This window comes from Triticum aestivum, chromosome 1D, assembly GCF_018294505.1.
Source record: "Triticum aestivum cultivar Chinese Spring chromosome 1D, IWGSC CS RefSeq v2.1, whole genome shotgun sequence".
In the NCBI taxonomy this organism is placed as follows: Eukaryota; Viridiplantae; Streptophyta; class Magnoliopsida; order Poales; family Poaceae; genus Triticum; species Triticum aestivum.
In genome coordinates, this window is record NC_057796.1 from 95,055,388 (window position 1) to 95,075,853 (window position 20,466).

The window sequence follows — 20,466 nt, forward strand, 5'->3', positions numbered from 1 at the left end:
TTTATTTTGTGGTTAAACTTACTGTATTACAACTTCTCTATGATTTATAAACTATTTTACTACCCATAGATTCATCAAAATAAGCAAACAACACACGAAAAACAGAATCTGTCAAAAACAGAACAGTCTGTAGTAATCTGTAACTAACGCAAACTTCTGGAACTAAAAAAATCTACCAAAATATGAAGACCTGGACAATTTGTTTATTGATCAGCAGCAATTGTAATCAGTATTTTATCACGTTCTGGTGATGTTAAACAATTGTTTTCGTGAACAGAAAGTTTCTGGAATTTTCAGCAAGATCGAATAACTATCATTCAAGAAGATCCTATAGGTTTCACTTGGCACAAACACTAATTAAAACATAAAAACAAATCTAACCAGAGGCTAGATCAAATATTTATTCCTAAACAGAAGCAAAAAGCAAAAAACTAAAATAAGATTGGGTTGCCTCCCAACAAGCGCTATCGTTTAACGCCCCTAGCTAGGCATAAAAGCAAGGATAGATCTAAATATTGCCATCTTTGGTGGGCAATCCATAAGTGGCTCTCATAATAGATTCATAAGGTAATTTTATTTTCTTTCTAGGAAATTTTCCCATGCCTTTCCTTAACGGAAATTGGAATCTAATATTCCCTTCCTTCATATCAATAATTGCACCAATCGTTCTAAGGAAAGGCCTACCAAGAATAATAGGACATGAAGGATTGCAATCTATATCAAGAACGATAAAATCTACGAGCACATAATTCTTTTTTGCAACAATAAGAACATCATTATTTCTTCCCATAGGTTTCTTAATGGTGGAATCCGTAAGGTGCAAGTTCAAAGAACAATCATCAAATTCACGGAATCCTAGCAAATCACACAATGTTTTTGGGATCGTGGAAACACTAGCACCCAGTTCACACAAAGCATAGCATTCATGATCTTTAATTTTAATTTTAATAGTAGGTTCCCACTCATCATAGAGTTTTCTAGGGATAGAAACTTCTAACTCAAGTTTTTCTTCATAAGATTGCATCAAAGCATCAACGATATGTTTAGTAAAAGCTTTATTTTGACTATAAGCATGAGGAGAATTTAGCACGGATTGCAACAAGGAAATATAATCTATCAAAGAGAAATTATCATAATTAGATTCCTTCAAATCCAAAATAGTGGGTTCATTGATATCTAAAGTTTTGACCTTTTCAATCCCACTTTTACCAATTTTTCCATCAAGATCTAAAAACTCCGAATTTTTGGAACGCCTTCTAGGTAAAGGTGGCTCATGTTCAGTCCCCTCATTATCAAGATTCATATTGCAAAACAATTATTTAATAGGAGACACATTAATAACTTTTAGATCTTCATCTTTATTCTCACAAAAGCTAGAAGAACACGCTTTCACAAAGCAATCTTTCTTAGCACGCATCCTAGCCGTTCTTTCTTTGCACTCATCAATGGAAATTCTCATGGCTCTGAGAGACTCATTGATATCATGCTTAAGAGGAATAGATCTAAGTTTCAAAGAATCAACATCAAGAGAAATTCTATCAACGTTCCTAGCCAATTCATCAACTTTAAGCAATTTTTCTTCAAGCAAAGCATTGAAATTCTTTTGCGAATTCATAAACTCCTTAACACTAGTCTCAAACTCAGAAGGCATCTTATTAAAATTTCCATAATAATTGTTGTAGGAATTACCATAATTATTAGAGGAATTACTAGGGAACGGCCTAGGATTAAAGTTTCCTCTATACGCGTTATTACCAAAATTATTCCTACCAACAAAATTCACATCCATAGATTCATTATTATTCTCAATCAAAGTAGACAAAGGCATATCATTAGGATTAGAAGAAACACTTTTTGTAGCAAATAATTTCATAAGTTCATCCATCTTTCGACTCAAAACATTAATTTCTTCTATCGCATGCACTTTTTTATTAGTAGATCTTTCGGTGTGCCATTGAGAGTAATTAACCATAATATTATCTAGGAGTTTAGTAGCTTCTCCTAAAGTGATTTCCATAAAAGTGCCTCCCGCGGCCGAATCTAACAGATTTCTAGAAGCAAAATTCAATCCGGCATAAATTTTTTGTATAATCATCCAAAGGTTCAAACCATGTGTAGGGCAATTACGTATCATTAATTTCATCCTCTCCCAAGCTTGTGCAACATGTTCATGATCAAGTTTCTTAAAATTCATGATATCGTTTCTAAGAGAGATGATTTTAGCTGGAGGAAAATACTTAGAGATAAAAGCATCTTTACACTTATTCCATGAATCAATACTATTTTTAGGAAAATAAGAAAACCAAGCCTTAGCACGATCTCTAAGCGAAAAAGGAAATAGCTTCAGTTTAACAATATCATTGTCCACATCTTTCTTCTTTTGCATATCACACAAATCAATGAAGCTATTTAGATGGGTAGCGGCATCTTCACTAGGAAGGCCGGTGAATTGATCTTTCATGACAAGATTCAACAAAGCAGCATTAATTTCACAAGATTCAGCATCGGTAAGAGGAGCAATCGGAGTGCTAAGAAAATCATTGTTGTTGGTATTGGTAAAGTCACACAATTTAGTATTATCTTGAGCCATCGTGACAAGCAAGCAATCCAACACACAAGCAAATAGGAAGCGAGCGAAAAAGAGGCGAACGGAAAAGAGAGGGCGAATAAAACGGCAAGGGTGAAGTGGGGGAGAGGTAAAAGAGAGGCAAATGGCAAATAATGTAATGCGAGGGATAAGAGTTTGTGATGGGTACTTGGTATGTCTTGACTTGTGCGTAGACTCCCCGGCAACGGCGCCAGAAATGGCTCGTTAACGGGAAACCAAATCTTGACTTGACTTGGCGCGAATCTCAACGGCAAAGGCACCAGAAATCCTTGTTGCTAACTCTTGAGCATTGCATTGGTTTTCCCTTGAAGAGGAAAGGGTGATGCAGTAAAGTAGCGTAAGTATTTCCCTCAGTTTTTGAGAACCAAGGTATCAATCCAGTAGGAGACCACGCTCGAGTCCCACGCACCTACACAAACAAATAAGAACCTCGCAACCAACGCGATAAAGGGGTTGTCAGTCCCTTCACGGTCACTTACGAGAGTGAGATCTGATAGATATGATAAGATAATATTTTTGGTATTTTTATAATAAAGAGTAAAAGTAAAGATTGCAAATATAAACGGCGCCAGAAATAGCTTGTTGTCGGGAGATTAATATGATGGAAAATAGACCCGGGGGCCATAGGTTTCACTAGTGGTTTCCCTCAAGAGCATAAGTATTACGGTGGGTAAACGAATTACTATCGAGCAATTGATAGAATTGAGCATATCTATGAGAATATCTAGGTATGATCATGTATATAGGCATCACGTCCGTGACAAGTAGACCGAAACGATTCTGCATCTACTACTATTACTCCACACATCGACCGATATCCAGCATGCATCTAGAGTATTAAGTTCATAAGAACAGAGTAATGCTTTAAGTAAGATGACGTGATGTAGAGGGATAAACTCATGCAATAAGATATAAACCCCATCTTTTTATCCTCGATGGCAACAATACAATACATGTCGTTTCCCTTGCTGTCACTGGGATCGAGCACCGCAAGATTGAACCCAAAGCTAAGCACTTCTCCCATTGCAAGAAAGATCAATCTAGTAGGCCAAACCTAACTGATAATTCGAAGAGACTTGCAAAGATAAGAAATCATACATAAAACAATTCAGAGGAGATTCAAATATTGTTCATAGATAAACTTGATCATAAAACCACAATTCATCGGATCTCGACAAACACACCACAAAAGAAGGTTACATCGAATAGATCTCCAAGAAGATCAAGCAGAACTTTGTATTGAGATCCAAAGAGAGAGAAGACGCCATCTAGCTAATAACTATGGACCCAAAGGTTTGAGGTAAACTACTCACACATCATCGGAGAGGCTATGGTGTTGATGTAGAAGCCCTCCCTGATCAATGCCCCCTCCGGCGGAGCGCCGGAAAAGGCCCCAAGATGGGATCTCATGGGTACAGAAGGTTGCGGCGGTGGAAATAGGGTATTGGCTCCGTCTATGATCGTTTGGGGGTACGTAGGTATATATAGGAGGAAGAAGTACGTCGGTGGAGCAACGTGGGCCCCACGAGGGTGGAGGGCTGGCCCCCCTGCCTCGTGGCTTCCTCGTTGATTGCTTTGCGTAGACTCCAAGTCCTCTGGATCACGTTTGTTCCAAAAATCACGTTCCCGAAGGTTTCATTCCGTTTGATATCCTTTTCCCGCGAAACACTGAAATAGGCAAAAAAAGAAACAATTTGGGTTGGGCCTCCGGTTAATAGGTTAGTCCCAAAAATAATATAAAAGTGTATATTAAAGCCCAATAAACATCCAAAACAGAATATATATAGCATGGAACAATAAAAAATTATAGATACGTTGGAGACGTATCAAGCATCTCCATGGATAGACCTTGCGTGTGCATAGATTTTTTTTTGTTTTCGATGCAACGTTCCCCAACATTTCTTGCTGCTTTTCGGTTTTTCTTTCTAGTTTTAATTAGGTGTAGTATTAAAAGAAAAACCCAAAAATATTTCCCATTCTTCTTTTACTTGTTGGGAGCTTTCCTGTGTAAATTGTTTTTCTCATTTTTTTTATTTTTCTCTGTTATGTTGCTTTCTTCAGGAAAACTAAAAAACTCCAAAAATATTTTAGTGTGTTTCTCTAAAATTCTTTTCTTTTGTTGAGTTGCCGTAATGGGAAGGCCATGATGAAAATGTTGAGTGGCTCAAATATGCATTATTGTTGACCTATCAAAGAGCCCGAATTACCTTGTCTTCTCCTTTGAATAATTTTTTGCAGATCCCAGCTTAGTCCAGCGCACTCTTGCACTCTTATTATTTTCATATCATTCGGTCATGCAAGTGAAAGGCAATAATGACGATATTTGATGAAGTGACTATGGCAAGGAAAATAGGGTATGAACTCAACTTGTTTTTGTTTTTGTAAGTATGTTTAACTCAGTATCCATGATTCAACATATTATGATTAAACATGTTTATGATGACAATTAGAGATCATAGTTACTTATGCCATGCTTAAGTAGCTAGGAGTGGATAATGATTTATCTTGGGTGTCAACATGCATTAAAATGAATATGATGTAGTATGATGACATGGTATCCTCCTCTGAATGTTTCAAGTGGCTTGACTTGGCACATGTTCACGCATGTAGTTGATTCAAAACCAACATAGCCTCCACGATATTTATGTTCATGGTGTTTATATCCTACTCATGCTAGTACTCAATGTTGATTATTTGTAATGCATGTTTATGACTGTTTTCTCTCTCTAGCTGGTCGCTTCTGAACCTAATTGCCAACCTTCACCTGTACTAAGCGGGAATGCTGCTTGTGCATCCAAACCCCTAAAACAAAGTTATTCCAGATGGGTCCACCAAACCTACCTATATGCGTTATTACTCTGCCATCCCAAGTAAATTTGCATGTGCCACCTCTAATTATTCAAATAAACATCTATTTTGTGTGCCCGTACCACTCATGAAGTGACAGGGGGTGGTCAGTATCTTCCATGCTAAGCGGTTTATTCTCATGATGAGTGTTTACTCACTTGTCCTTGCACGCGAGGGGCTTATAATAGGGATGCTCAGTCCCATGTTAAAATTGCAAATAAAAAAACAAACTCCCCCAGAAAGTTGTTGGTATGGAGGGCACCCAAGGATTTGGCTAGCCATGGCTTGTGTTTGTTGGTGGAGGGGGAGTAAACTTTACTTTACCGCTTGGGAACTGCCGCTAATTTGTTTAGCATGGAAACACTCGGTCATGACGTCGACAGGAAAGGGTGCCTCCCAAAATTATATTTATCTTTGTTCAAAGCATCGAGCTGTCGGTGCAACAAACCTTCACGTATGTTGCCCAGACTGTACATAGGCGCGATGGCAAGAGAGGATGATTGCACCAACACTCAAGCCAGATAAAAAGCTCTTTGAGGGATCAAAAGGCAGATCAAGAAGACCAATTCAAGCCAAAGCAGTGAGATATCACTAAGGGAAAGCCTCCCTTACCGGGCAGGCGAGCCCGGTCAGGTCGATGCCTCCCTGAGGGTGAATCGAACATTTCCCCAGCAAGCTTGTCGGGGCCACCAATGGCAAACCTCCCCGCCAAGACTCCACCGCCCCACTGCATCGCAATGCAAGTCATCTATCAATGAGTGTCGAGCCCCCAGATGATTAAGTGGATGTCATTTGGTACGTGGCGGCCATTTGGAAGGAAGATTACCTCTACATGACACTCGTCCAGAGGCGTGTCAAGCAGACAGGCAGAAGATGACTAAGCGGTGTGGTAGGCTTGCCGGCCTGCATCCTCATCGTGACACTTAGCAGTTCATTTAATGCACTTTGTCCTAACTGCCAGAGTTAGGTATGACAGCATTATTGTCTATCTAATCACTAGATAATGACGGTTGTCACCTCCTGTTCTTCATCGGGAGGATAAACTTCAAGTCCCTTCTAGGCTCCGGAGAGGAGGGTCTGTCGCCATCGTCATCACCAACCCTTCTTCATCACCAATTTCATGATGCTCACCTCCGGGTGTGAGTAATTCCTTCGTAGGCTTGCTGGACGGTGATGGGTTTGATGAGATTTATCATGTAATCGAGTTAGTTTTGTTAGGGTTTGATCCCTAGTATCCACTATGTTCTGAGATTGATATTGCTATGACTTTGCTATGCTAAATGCTTGTCACTAGGGCCTAAGTCCCATGATTTCAGATCTGAACCCTTTATGTTTTCATGAATACATTTGTGTTCTTGATCCTACCATGCAAGTTATATGCACCTATTACGTGTTATGATCCGCATACCCCAAGGTGACAATAATTGGGATTCTTTCGGTGATTACCGTAATTCGAGGAGTTCATGTATGAAAGGATCGATACGGTCGACTAGAGGGGTGGTGAATAGGAGGCTGCAAATTTTAATTTTTCTTATCAATTTTAAGGTTAAGGAGATAAATATGGTTCACTAGATATACAACTAGGTGAACATACCCTATATGACAAGCAAGCTTAGAGCCAAATATGTAGGCAACAATCTAATTAGCAAGCCAACAAGCATACAAGACAAAGTAAAGTGCAGAAAAGGATTAACCACAAGTGAGGCGAGGACACATATTTTATCCCGAAGTTCACTCTTCCTTGGGGAAGAGCTACTCTCCGTTTAGAGCGGTTCCTGAGCCAAGGCTTGCGGAACGCCACGAAGGCTCAGTGTATTCTCTTTCGAGTCACCCCCAACAGATGAGCCTCGAATCTCTCGAGGTTGGTCTTGAAGGCGACCACCACATCTTTACAAACTTCTGCGGACCACACCACAAGCAAGGAAGCTTCTGGAGGAACCTCTAACCGCCTAGGAGCCCAAGCTCCAAGAGTAACAAGTCAAAGGGGAAGAAATGTTGCGGGGAACGTGATTTGGTTTGGTCAAGATGTAGATCGGGTCTTGCTCTTCCAATCTCCAAAGCTCCAACAAGTTTGGGTGGAGGGATTGAAAGTATTGAGCAATATGGAGTGTAGCAATGGTGGATCTCAACAAGACATTACGGTTGGGGATGGAGGTGGAAGAAGGGGGGCTTTTATAGTGTTCTTGCCCAGATGCTCGTTTCTGCCCGTTGGACCCCGTGCGCACGATCTAAGTCATCCCTGTGCACACGGGGTACTCAGAGACTTTCACACCACCCCGTGCGCACGGGGATCAAAAGACCCCGTGCGCACGGCGTACTCAGAGAGTTACACAGTACCCCGCGCGCACAGGGGTCAAAGGACCCCGTGCGCACCGGGTACCCAGAGAGTTACGCAGTACCCAATGTCAAAGGACCCCGTGCGCAAGGGGTACCCAGAAACTTTCTGTTCCTAGCTTTCCGAGTACCTCATGCAAACACACTACAAATTTAAGTGGTAGGACTGGGTAGGCTGGTGTTTATGTTTTGGCAATGGCATTCTCACACAACACATATCCGCACCGACCCCTCTTAATAGTGCGGTCTTTCCTATGACTTGAATCGAACCAAACGAAAAACCTTCAAATCGCTGGAGGAACACGCCTTTGAATTGGGGGGTCGCACACCTCCATCAAGAATAACTTGGAACCAATATCGTGAGATAAACTTTAGGAACCAACATTAGTTCCACTGACCACATTGTCATCACACCAAAATATAGTTTAAGTGCCAAATGAACTTTCAATGTATTCACTATGTCTTAATGCTTTGTTACGGTTCTCTATTAAAAGGAGTCCTTAATATCCCTTAGTTTCCTTATGGACCCTGCTGCCACGGGAGGGTAGGACAAAAGATGGCATGCAAGTTCTTTTCCATAAGCACATATGACTATTTACAGAATACATGCCTGCATTACATTGATGAATTGGAGCTAGTTTTGTGTCGCCCTAGGTTATAACTTTTACATGATGAATGTCATCCAACGTAATCATCCATCATTGATCCCATGCCTACAAGCTTTTCTTATATTGATCTTTACTAAAGTTACTATTATTGTTGTTGCCGTCACAATTGCTACTAAATTATTACTGCTACCATTACTGCTACTATTGTTATTGCTACTATTGCTATTGCTACTATCGCTATCAAATTATCATACTACTGTGCTACTGATCACTCTGCTGCACATATTTAGTTCTCCGGGTGTGGTTGAATTGACAACTCAACTGCTAATACTTGCAAATATTCTTTGGCTGCCCTTGTGTCGAATCAATAAATTTGGGTTGAATACTCTACCCTCAAAAACTGTTGCGATCCCCTATACATGTGGGTTATCAGACGTTCACATGACACCACTAAAGGAAGCAATGACATACATATCATAAAAATATCAAACGAATACCAAATTCACATGATTACTTGTAACAAGACTTCTCCCATGTCCTCAAGAACAAAAGTAACTACTCACAAATCATATTCATGTTCAAGATCAGAGGTCTATTGAATATCATTAAGGATCCGAACATATAATCTTCCACCAAATAAACCACTAGCATCAACTACAAGATGTAATCAACACTACTAGCAATCCACAGGTACCAATCTGAGGTTTTGAGACAAAGATTGACTACAAGAGATGAAGTGGGGTTTGAGATGAGATGGTGCTGGTGAAGATGTTGATGAAGATGGGTCCTCCCACTATGGGAGGATCGTTGGTGATGTCGATGGCTTCGATTTACCCCTCCCTAGGGAAGTTTCCGCAGCAGAATTGCTCCACCGGAGAGCAAAAGTGCTCCTGCCCAGGATCCGCCTCAAGACGGTGGTGTTTCGTCCTGAAACCTTCCTCTTGATTTTGTTTAGGTCAAATGGCTTCATATAGCAAAAGATGGGCTCCGAAGGCCTGCCAAGGGCACCACAAGCTCGGGGGGCACGCCCAGGGGGGTAGGGCGTGCCCCCAAGGCCTGTGGCTTCTTGGTGGGTCCACTCCTGGTGTTTCTTCAGGCATTATTTTTTATATATTCCAAAATAACTCTCTGTAAATTCTCAGATCATTTGGAGTTGTGCGGAATAGGTATCTCTCATGTAGCCCTTTCCGGTCCTAAATCCCAGCTGCCGGCAATCTCCCTCTTCATGTGAAACTTGCAAAATAAGAGAGAAAGGCATAAGAATTGTATCATAAAGTGAAATAATGACCCGAAATATAATATGATGCAAGATGGGCGTATCAACTCCCCCAAGCTTAGACCTCGCTTGTCCTCAAGTGAAAGTCGAAATCGAAAATCATGACCACATGTTTAGAGAGAAGTGTCAATAAAAACAAAATATGGACAGCAAAGCATCAAGATCATTATTATAACAACAATATATCATCGAAAAAACTTCTCACAAAAACTGACAATTCATTCACAAGATAAGGTATGATCTGAAAGTGCGTTAAGTCGGACTAGAGGGGGGTGAATAGGTGATTTTTACAAATTCGTCACTGAGCAATTTCACAGTGAGGAAATTCGCAAGTCACGAACGACTAGCAGCGGAATAAGTACTCAGATGCAAGCATGACAGAACAGAAGCACAGTCATCATGATGAAATAAAAACAAGCACAGAGTACAGAAAAGCATGAACACAGGATAAGCAGGCTGAAGACAAACTGACTGAAGAAATTGAACTAAGGAAATTGAGGAAGTCTTTAGTCAAAGTCTTCAAATAGTAATGATCAAGTACACAACACAGTAATGAGGAAATGAAAGGGTTGTGGACATAGAACCAGTTAGCTCGGCGAAGACAGTGAGTTGGTAGACCAGTTCCAACTGTTGTGACAGTTGTACATCTAGTTGGAGTGGCTAGGTATTTAAACCTGAGGACACACAGTCCCAGACACACAGTCCTCACCATATTCTCCTTGAGCTAAGGTCACACAGACCTTGCCCAATCTCTTGTGGTAAGTCTTCAGGTGACTTCCAAACCTTCACAAACTCGGTCACTAGGCGATCCACAATTTCCTCTTGGATGCTCTAGACCATCACGCCTAACCGTCTGGAAGATGCACAGTCTTCAACGGTAACAAGCGTCGGATCCACACAGGAACAATCTCATCAGTGATGCTTAATCACTTTGGGTTTGTAGGTGTTTGGGTTTGGGTTTTCCTCACTTGATGATTTTCACTCAAAGTCCTCGGAGGATGGGATGCTCTCAATGACAAGTGTCAGCTTCTCTCGGAGCAGCCAACCAGCTAGTGGTTGTAGGGGCGGCTATTTATAGCCTAGGGAGCAGCCCGACATGATAAGACATAAATGCCCTTCAATGATATGACCGTTAGGAGGATAAGATATTTTGGGACAGCTGGCGCATAGCACAGCAACGGTCAGAAATTTGAGGTTCAAATTCCTCAGGGCTATCATGTTCCTCACTTGTAGGCTATCCGCACTGGCGAATTCATAACTCCTCAGTCAGAACAAATTCCTTAGCGACCAGACGATCTTCGTCTCTCTCACTGAAGAAATTGATTGAACTGTATGAGATTTCCAATGGCTTCACTCGAAGGGATTGGAAGGTATAGGATTTTGAGATGAGCATCACTTGGAAACTTCTCCTTAGTTTTTCCTCGACCCCCTTTAACAGTACGGTGTTTCCTATGACTCAAGAAAGAGAAAATGAAACTACGAAAACAAAATTCTTCATGCTTCATATTCCTCGCATGAATATAGAGTCTTCACGGTCACACCAATTTCTTCACTTTCAAAGTCTTCAAAAAGCCAAAGTCTTCAGTTGAAGACATTCATTTTTAGGGGTCGACTTTCGCTGTAAATATCAAACTCCTCATAGACTTATAGACCAGTGTACACTCACAAACTCATTAGTCCCTTAACCTATAAGTCTTCAGTACACCAAAATCACTAAGGGGCACTAGATGCACTTACAATCTCCCCCTTTTTGGTGATTGATGACAATATAGGTTAAGTTTTCAACGGGGATAAATACATGAAGTGTAAATATTGATATTGTGGAATTTGATTGCAAGATATAGAAGAACTCCCCCTGAAGATGTGCATGAGTGAGGAATTTTCTTTTGAGAAGCAATGCACATTGAAGAGTAGAATCATGGAGATCTCCCCCTATATCTTGTAATTCATACACGCATTTAACATATGATATGAAGAATTTGAAATGCATGATGAAATATGGTGACTGATGTAATTCAGCATGCGTGCATTAACATATATGAGGAAATAGCATGCAGCAGAACATAGCAGAAGAATCAGACAACCATCGGGTTTAAGATTACAACTCGATCCAACAAAGTTTTCAAAAGAACAAGAGTTGTAACTGAGCAAAAAAACGCCCACATATAGACCCGCTTGAAGACTAACTCAAATTTCTCCTCTTTGTCATCGAATGACCAAAAGGGACGAAAAATGAGGACTAACGCCCCTGAAGAATATCATCACGAAGTCGATGGTGGAGCGCCAGCGTTGTTGGGGTCGGTTTTTGAAGTAGGGCCTGCCGCAGTGTCATCCAAGTCTTCATGTTCATCAGTCTCGCGTGATGAAGAATAAGAGATGGCACCAAGTGAGGAACTTTGACCTTCTTGAATTTCTTCGAAGGTGGTTGAGACCAGCCAAAGTCCTGCTTGAAGCCCATCTGTTTAAGATCTTCTTCACCGTAGAGATGAGACTAAACAGCCCAGGTGCGATCAAATACTTCATGGAGGTAGTAATGGTTCTTCTTCACTGAATTTTGAGTGATGGTCATGTTCTGAAGAATTGAATCAAACTGTCTCTTGACCCACTTATGGTTGCGATCGACCTTCTGCTGAAGACTGAGGAGAAGCTCATGATCAGTCATCACCCTTGGAGCTGTGCCTTGAGGATTTTGCTTAGAAGCATTGGCGGTAGAGTCATGGGTGGTAGAGTCATCATTTGTGGAGTAAGATGCAGCTTTGCGAAACTACCCATCCAATGGACGAATGCCTTCATCAATAATCGCAGTCGCCTTGCCCTTCTCATCAGCTGAGGAAAATGTCCGCTTGAGGACTTCAATAGGGGGCAAGTAGCTGCCATGGTTAAGAGTATCAGCCTTGTAATTGATTGAAGACCTTGACCTGATGAATCTCATGATCCAGGGAGCGTAAGGCTTCAATTCAAACCGTGAAAGAGCAACATTGGCCATAGTCCTCATGAAGAAATCATGGTAGTTGACAGGAACTCCATGGATGATGTTGAATAGCAGATTCTTCATGATGCCAACGACCTCTTCATTAGAGTCATGGCCTTTGATAGGACTCAGGGTCTTGGTCAAAATTCTATAGACAGTCCTTGGCACATATAGCAATTCCTTCATGAGGAATTTGGTCCTTGGGGCTTGACCAGGCTTCAGAGGCTTCATCAAAACTTGCATATAATGATCGGATAGCTCAGGTTCATGGTAGATAAGCCACACACCTTCAAGGGGAGGACTGACAGGCAGGGCATGAAGCAATTCAGAGGCCGGTGCTTTGTAATGTGTGTTCTCTGTATCCAGTCCAACACCCATGAATTCACATCTTCAGCGTTGCCGGTGATGTGCAACATAGCATAGAACTGAAGAATTAGCTCTTCATTCCAGTCGTATATATCGGTGCAGAAGTTGAGCAGCCCAGCGTCATGATGAACACTGAGGACTGGAGTGAAGCAAGGCAGCGATTCCATATCCACATGAGGAATATGCTCATGGTCAAAGATCTTGTCTTTGTTGAAAAGTAGAGAAGAATAGAAATTCATCTGACTTGCTGTCCAGAAACGCTTCCTTCGAAGACGAGCAGAGTCATAAGGGTTGTAATCAGTGAAGAATACATGCTCATGAAAGAAGTCATCAGCTTTGAACTTCTGTTTCTTTGAGAAGGGATTCTTCGGCTTGGGCTGAGGAGTATCAGTCAATGTCTTCACAGCCCCAGGAATCACAGTCTCAGGAGCCGCAGGCTGAGGAATTTTAGTGTCAACATCTTCAGTGGCAGCCTGGGTCTCCATTTCTTCAGCAACATGAGCATCAGCACTAGTGGCTGGAATTTCTTCAGGAATGGTGAGCAGTGAATCTTGAGGTTCATCAGAGCCCATTTGAACTTCTTCAGTTTGGACTAGGGACTGAAGAATCTGCTATAGTGGGGTGAACATGGGTGAATTGGGGTGATGACTTTCCCAATAGTCATCATTCAGAACTGGGGTGGTGCACCCAATGTCCACGTCTTCTTCTCCATCATTAATTTCCTCATTGCCTGCCTCTTCAGCTGTGAACTGAGGCATGGGCAATGATACCAATGGAGTGGACGTAATGTTTTCTACCTCAATTTCTCCGTCCAACTGCTCTGATGAAGCAGCAGAGGGACTTTCTTCATTTGATCCACTTGGGATCTCATAATCCTCACCAAACGGAACAATCTCCTTTGATGGCATGTTTGAGACAGGAACAACATCTATTGGATTTTCAAAAGAGCTCGTCAAAGTCTTCACTTTCTTTGGTGTTGAAGACTCTAAGGTGGCAGATGCTTTCCGTTTCTTCATAGCTGCTCGCTCAGCAGCCTTGGTTTTCTTCGCTTCTGATGCAGAAGGAAGGATAGGACTTGGCGTTGGTGCAGGAGGAGCAGAGGAAATTGGTTCATTTTCCTCAGGCGCAACTGATCCAGTTGCCCTGGCTTGTTCAGTGTCTTCAGGCGCAACAACAGATGTTTCAGCTGGCCTGGCTTGTTCTTCAGGCGCAACACTAGTGGTTGCCCTGGCAATTTCATTAGCGGCTGGAATAGCTTCATCAACCCTAGTACTTACAGTTTCTTCAACAGCCTGATTTTCATCAGGGGTGCTGGCATGTTCTTCAGTTGGCTGGGCAGATGCTTCAGCCTGAGGAGATTCATCTTGCGTTGGGGCAGCAACAGTTGAGGTGAAGTTTTCAGCCATTTTCAGAAATCGGACTTTGGCTCCAAGCCAATCTGCACGGTAGGCATCGAATTCATCACTGAGGTTTTTGATTTCAGCCTGTGCAGCCACAAGTTCATCAGTTGTCATTGTGACAGCGTTCTTCTTCAGAAAGCACTCCTTGTATTGAGCTTTCTTCAACTGTCTGGCCTTTTCAAACTTCCATTTTTCACCTATGAAGGCGGTTAGCATGTGACTTTGGCCAGGAGTAAGCTTGAAGTCAGGCATAGGTGTGTTGGGGTCCTTGTGCCAGACATCAATGAAATCGAGGATCAGCTTGGGATCCAACAGAAGAGGCACATCTGTGCCTTTGGCTCTAGCGGCCCTTTGCTGTCTATCTCTGATGATTTTAGCGAGTTCTTCATCATCAGCTTTGTCATCACTGGACGGCACATGAAAGGCAACTTGCTTCTTATGAGGACTTGGTCTTGAGCCTCGTCCAGAAGTAGCTTTAGTCTTCAGAAAAGTGGTGCCTGTTGAGGACAGCGGAGGAGCTGAAGAACTTGCAGAGGCTCCTGAGGCAATTGAGATGCCTTTGGTTCTTTGACACGAGGCGAGATGCACAGGTGCTAAGGACTTTGCCGGAGGAGCTAAAGACTTTGTAATTGGAGGAATTGGAGCAGCTTGAGGAATTTGCCGTGAGGGCATTGATGAGCTAGGCCGTGAGGGCATTTCAGAGGAACCGGACTTGTGTGCAGGCTTCTTGGCCATGGCCTTCTTAGGCTTGCTAGCAGAGGCCTCAGCAGTGGCAGCAGCAGAGTCTTCATTGAATTTTCTCACTGCTTCTTTAGCCATTTTGGCTAGCTTGGCTTGTCGTTTAGCCCATTCATCAGGATAGTCGTCACCGCGCTTGAGGCTGGTGGGATCAGCTATTTGGCCAGGTGCCAGGTCTTGGGCAAGGAGGGTGAAGAGCAAATTTCTTCATGTAGTTTGGAGTGACATATCGGTACTCCCTCCATTCCCGTGCCCATCTCCGTTCAGTCCTTTGTATGCGCACCTTGCGCTGATTCTTGTTCTCCTTGCCATGCTTGGCTTGATCAGGGATGGCATCAGGGATGTCAAACGTTGTGTTTACTTCCAGTTTCTTGCCTCCCTTCTGAGATTTCTTGCCATCTGCCATTTTCTTCAGCTGCGGATTTTGAACAATTGAGTTCTCCGAAAAGGTATGCAATTTGTCTTTGAGGAACGCTGCAAATGAGTTAAGTTGATGAGAACCTAGTGATTCAGCAGCGGACATGTGTACCTGTGAACAGAGTATAGGTGCGAAGAATTTGGAGAGGTCATATGCATTCTCATAAGTTTTTGAAAAAGAACAAGTTTGAGGAATTTTGACCAAAGGTGTCTTGAGGAATTTCACTAAGCATTCTTTGACTTAGGTTCCAGAGTTGTATAGATTGAAAATCCACACAAATGAGGAATCTTGAAGAAAAATGTTGCTTAGAGAAATTGATCAAGAACAGATGCTTGTGTAGGTGTTTTAAAGTGTGGAACTTGAAGAATAAACACCTTTTGAAGATTTTTAGAAATAATCAGAATCAACAAGGGCAGTAAATGTAACTTTTAATTACCCTTGATGAAGAACACGACGAACTGAGAGTAGTAGATTGGAAGTTTGTCAGTCCAGATCTTCCACGCCCTAACTTGGCAGAGGAAGACAGCTATGGCGGCGGCGCTAGGTCTGAATGCTCGAGCGAGGGGAGTGAGGTCGAGTGGGGTAAATGCAATCTGAGGAGGGTGAGGGGTATATATAGCCGAGGTGAAAAATAGCTCGCCCGAGGAAAATGGATGAACGTGTCCCTGACTCTTCTCATCCTAGCGACATGTGTCACCCATGTACAGAGCGGTAGAGATCGTGGGAGATCGCGGGTGAATAGATAAATCCTATCATGGGATGTGGAACGGTTTGAGCGGCAAAAGCCGAAAATTTAGATAAGAAAATTTTAATGTTTCGTTCGCAAATTCTTCAGCTGACAAGGACACAATGAAGATTTTGAACGGGTTTCAAATAGAATGCACATGAACAATTTGTGAACAGATTGGGTTGAGTTTAGCATAGAGGGGGAAGGGTCCGATCACATTCACTTAGCAGAAAAGGCAACTTGAAGAAATAGCAATAAGTGAATGCCGTAGAGGAATAAAACTCAAATATATATATAGTCAATGAAGAACCACGACGGAAAGAGTGAAGACATTGAAAAGTTGAAGAAATTGAACAAATTAGGAAATTCAAAACTGAAGACAAACTCAAATTGAAGATTTTTCAACTTTTGTTGGTGGCGTGACCCACCGTATAAGAATGATGATTTCAAACGCCGCGTACAACTGTCGTAGGGCTCTGAGAATAAAATTCTTCGTTAATTTCTTCACACTTAGAAGGTTAGTCTTCATTAATTGAAGAAAAACGTTACTTCGTGTGTTGCACATCTAAGTCATCAATTTTGCATAAGTGTTAGGATGTGTGTCCTTTTCAAAGTACATTCCAAAATTCTAAGATATTTAGCTCACACCGCAACTTGCTAAATCTCTTCTCATCCAAGGGCTTTGTGATGATATCGGCTAGCTGTTCTTCAGTCTTCACGTGCTCGATAGAGATGTCGCCCTTCAACACATGATCATGAAGAAAATGATGATGAATCTGAATGTGCTTTGTCTTCGAGTGCTGAACTAGGTTATGAGCAATCTTGATGGCACTCTCATTGTCAGAGTAGAGAGGCACATTCCTCCCATTGATGTCGTAGTCCTTGAGGGTTTGCTTCATCCATAGCAATTTAGTACAGCACGAACCAGCAGCAATGTACTCAGCTTCAGCAGTAGAGAGTGATACGTAGTTCTGTTTCTTCGAGGACCAACATACCAAGGATCATTCGAGGAAATGGCATGTGCCAGATGTTGACTTGCGGTCACACGGTCACCAGCATAGTCAGAGTCTGAATATCCAATGAGATCAAAGTCCTAGCCCTTGGGATACCATAATCCAAGTGTTGGAGTGTGAGCTAGATATCGAAGAATATGCTTCACAGCCTTATGGTGTGATTCCTTCGGTGTAGCTTGAAAACGGGCACACATGCAAACACTAAGCATAATATCTGGCCTAGATGCACATAAATATAATAAGGAGCCAATCTTGGAGCAGTATACCTTTTGATCGAAGTCAATACCATTTTCATCAGTGCATAGATGGCCATTTATGGGCATAGGGATTTTGACGCCTTTGCAATCTTGCATGCCGAATTTCCTCAATACATCCTTGAGGTATTTCTCCTTAGATATGAAGATGTCGTTGCGCTGTTGACGTATCTGAAGACCTAAGAAGAATTTCAATTCTCCCATCATAGACATTTGATATTCTTCACTCATCATACAGGCAAATTCATCACTATAACGTTGGTCAGTACAGCCAAAGATAATATCATCAACATATATTTGGCACATGAATAATTCATCATAGGTTTTGGTGAAAAGAGTTGGGTCAAGTGAACCGGGTTTGAAGCCTTTCTTCATGAGGAATTCCTTCAAAATATTATACCACGCCCGAGGGGCCTGCTTGAGGCCATAGAGGGCCTTATTGAGTCTGAAGACTTTGTCAGGATGCTTTGGATCTTCAAAACCTGGGGGTTGAGCAACATATACTTCTTCCTCAAGCATACCATTGAGGAATGCACTTTTCACATCCATTCGTTATAAGATGATATTGTGATGGTTAGCATAAGCAAGTAATATGTGAATAGCCTCAAGTCTAGCAACAGGTGCAAAAGTCTCATCAAAATCAATTCCTTCAACCCGTGTGTAGCCTTGAGCTACAAGCCATGCCTTATTCCCCACCACCAGGCCATTTTCATCTTGCTTGTTGCGGTAGATCCATTTGGTGCCAATGATATTGTGCTTGCGTGGGTCTGGTCACTTGACAAGTTCCCACACATTGTTGAGCTTGAACTGGTGTAATTCCTCTTGCATAGCTTGAATCCACTCAGGCTCCAGAAATGCTTCATCTACCTTAGTGGGCTCTGTGATAGAGACGAAAGCAAAGTGCCCACAAAAGTTAGACAAATGTGAAACTTTTGAGCGTTTGAGAGGACCTGGTGCGTTGATGTCGCTAATGATTTTCTTAATCTGCACTTCATTTGCTACGCGAGGATGAGCTGGTTGACGATGTGGAATTTGATCATTTTCTTCAGAACCATTTTCTTCAGGTGCACCAGCATGATGTTCTTCACGATCTGGGATGACTTCTTCAGCAGATTCTTCAGTAGGAATGACATCCTCAGTGGCCTTGAACTTGATGGTTTCCTCATGTTACTTTTCATCTAGCACAGGAGGTAGGTGCTCTCTTTGTGAGCCATTAGTATTATCGAACCGCACATCTACAGTTTCAACAACCTTGTGGTGAACGATGTTGAAGACTGTGACACCCAAAATTTTATTTTGGCTTTTCAAAACTTTTATTTGATTTGAGGGAGGATATTTAATTTTTTTTCTTCTAAAGAACTCTCCCTCTCAAAATTCTCTTTTGTGACAAATATTTTTGTTTGGATTCACCCAAGACTTGGTTTTTGGTCTTGGAGGTTTTCTTTTGTAATTGGATTCAAAACCAAATGCTTTTCACTTGGGAAAATTTCTTTTGAAAAATCTTTTAAATAGCCCTAGGGCATTTTGAGTGATCTTTTCCCCTTTTCAAAATTCCTCTTGCCATGACCTAAGTGGAAATCCCCTCCCAAAAGCCTTTCCCCACCTTTGTATCAAGTTATTCTTCAAATCCAGCAAGTTGAACCTCTCCATATATTTGTTTCCATTTACTTCTCATCAAAAACAATTTCTGCCTTCTATCTTGATCCTTGGAGGTTTACAAAGGAGCTACCCTTTCTGCTTTGAATTTTGCCTCCAAACCAATTTCCCTAGCTAGTCCTTTGAGCCCTCAACCAGGATCCATGAAACTGGTCTCCAGTTCAAATTTTTCAAACTACACTTGCTGCAAGTTTGGACCTCATTTGCCAAATTTGATGAAATTCATTTGAATTCTTCTCCTAAAAATCTGAGAAAATTCAGGCAGCCTCTGGGTGCATTGAGAGGTCACCTCACCAAGTCCCAGCTCTAGAAATTTTTTCCTCCTTGCCAAATCATTTCATCGAACACCTGCTGGACACTGTTGCTATCATGTTCAGTAAATTCAGATAAAAAGTTTCAGAGCTGCTGTCGTTTTCTTCAGAGCCCGACGTCGATCTCGCCAGTGCCGCGGTGGCGCCTTGCTCCCCGTCCCCTCCTTCTTGTCCCTGGCGCCGCACGAACGCCTGGAAGGTTGCGGGCGTCGGCGACGAGCAGGAGGAGGTGCGCCACCCCGTGAGCGACGGCAGCGGCGGCTTTGCGGCCGCCAGAGAGGGGCGCAGCGTAGACGGCGCCGTCCAGCGCCGCCCAAGCCACCGGAGGCCGCCGCGTGGCCATCCACTCCCCTGTGCGCGCTGCCACCCTCGTCGTGAACTGCTAGGCGCGGAGCGCGCTCTCTGCCGCCGCCGTGCCCGTACGGCCGCCCCGTCGAGGACCGGCGCCATTACGCCAAGCCCGACCAAGGTTAGCAGTGGAACGGCACCAGTAAACCTCCCTGATGCTGCCTGGCCACTTAAACTCCCTGCTCAACCACTGCCTCGCCGTAATCGCTCGCGGGAGATTTCCCGTTCACGGCCAGCCCCTCGGATCGCCTATAAATAGAGGCGCCGAGCTCGAACCCGAACCCACACCACCTCTGCACACCTCCAATACCACGCCAAGCCACTGGAAGAGCCCCGAGGGAGCCTTCTTCCCCAACTCCGGCCGCCTCGACCCGCCACGGGATCCAGCTCGATTCGCTCCCGTGCATGCACCTCTACCCCTCAGCTCTTGCCAGTAGCCTTCTAGTGCATCCACTCTGCTGACCCGCGCTTCAATTTGAAGTTTGCAGCACCCACCGGAGTTCTCCACCATCGCCCGAGCCGCCGTCCGCCGGAGAAAGTGTCGACGTCGACGTGGTGCTCTCCGTCGGTCAAGTCCACCACCCACCGACG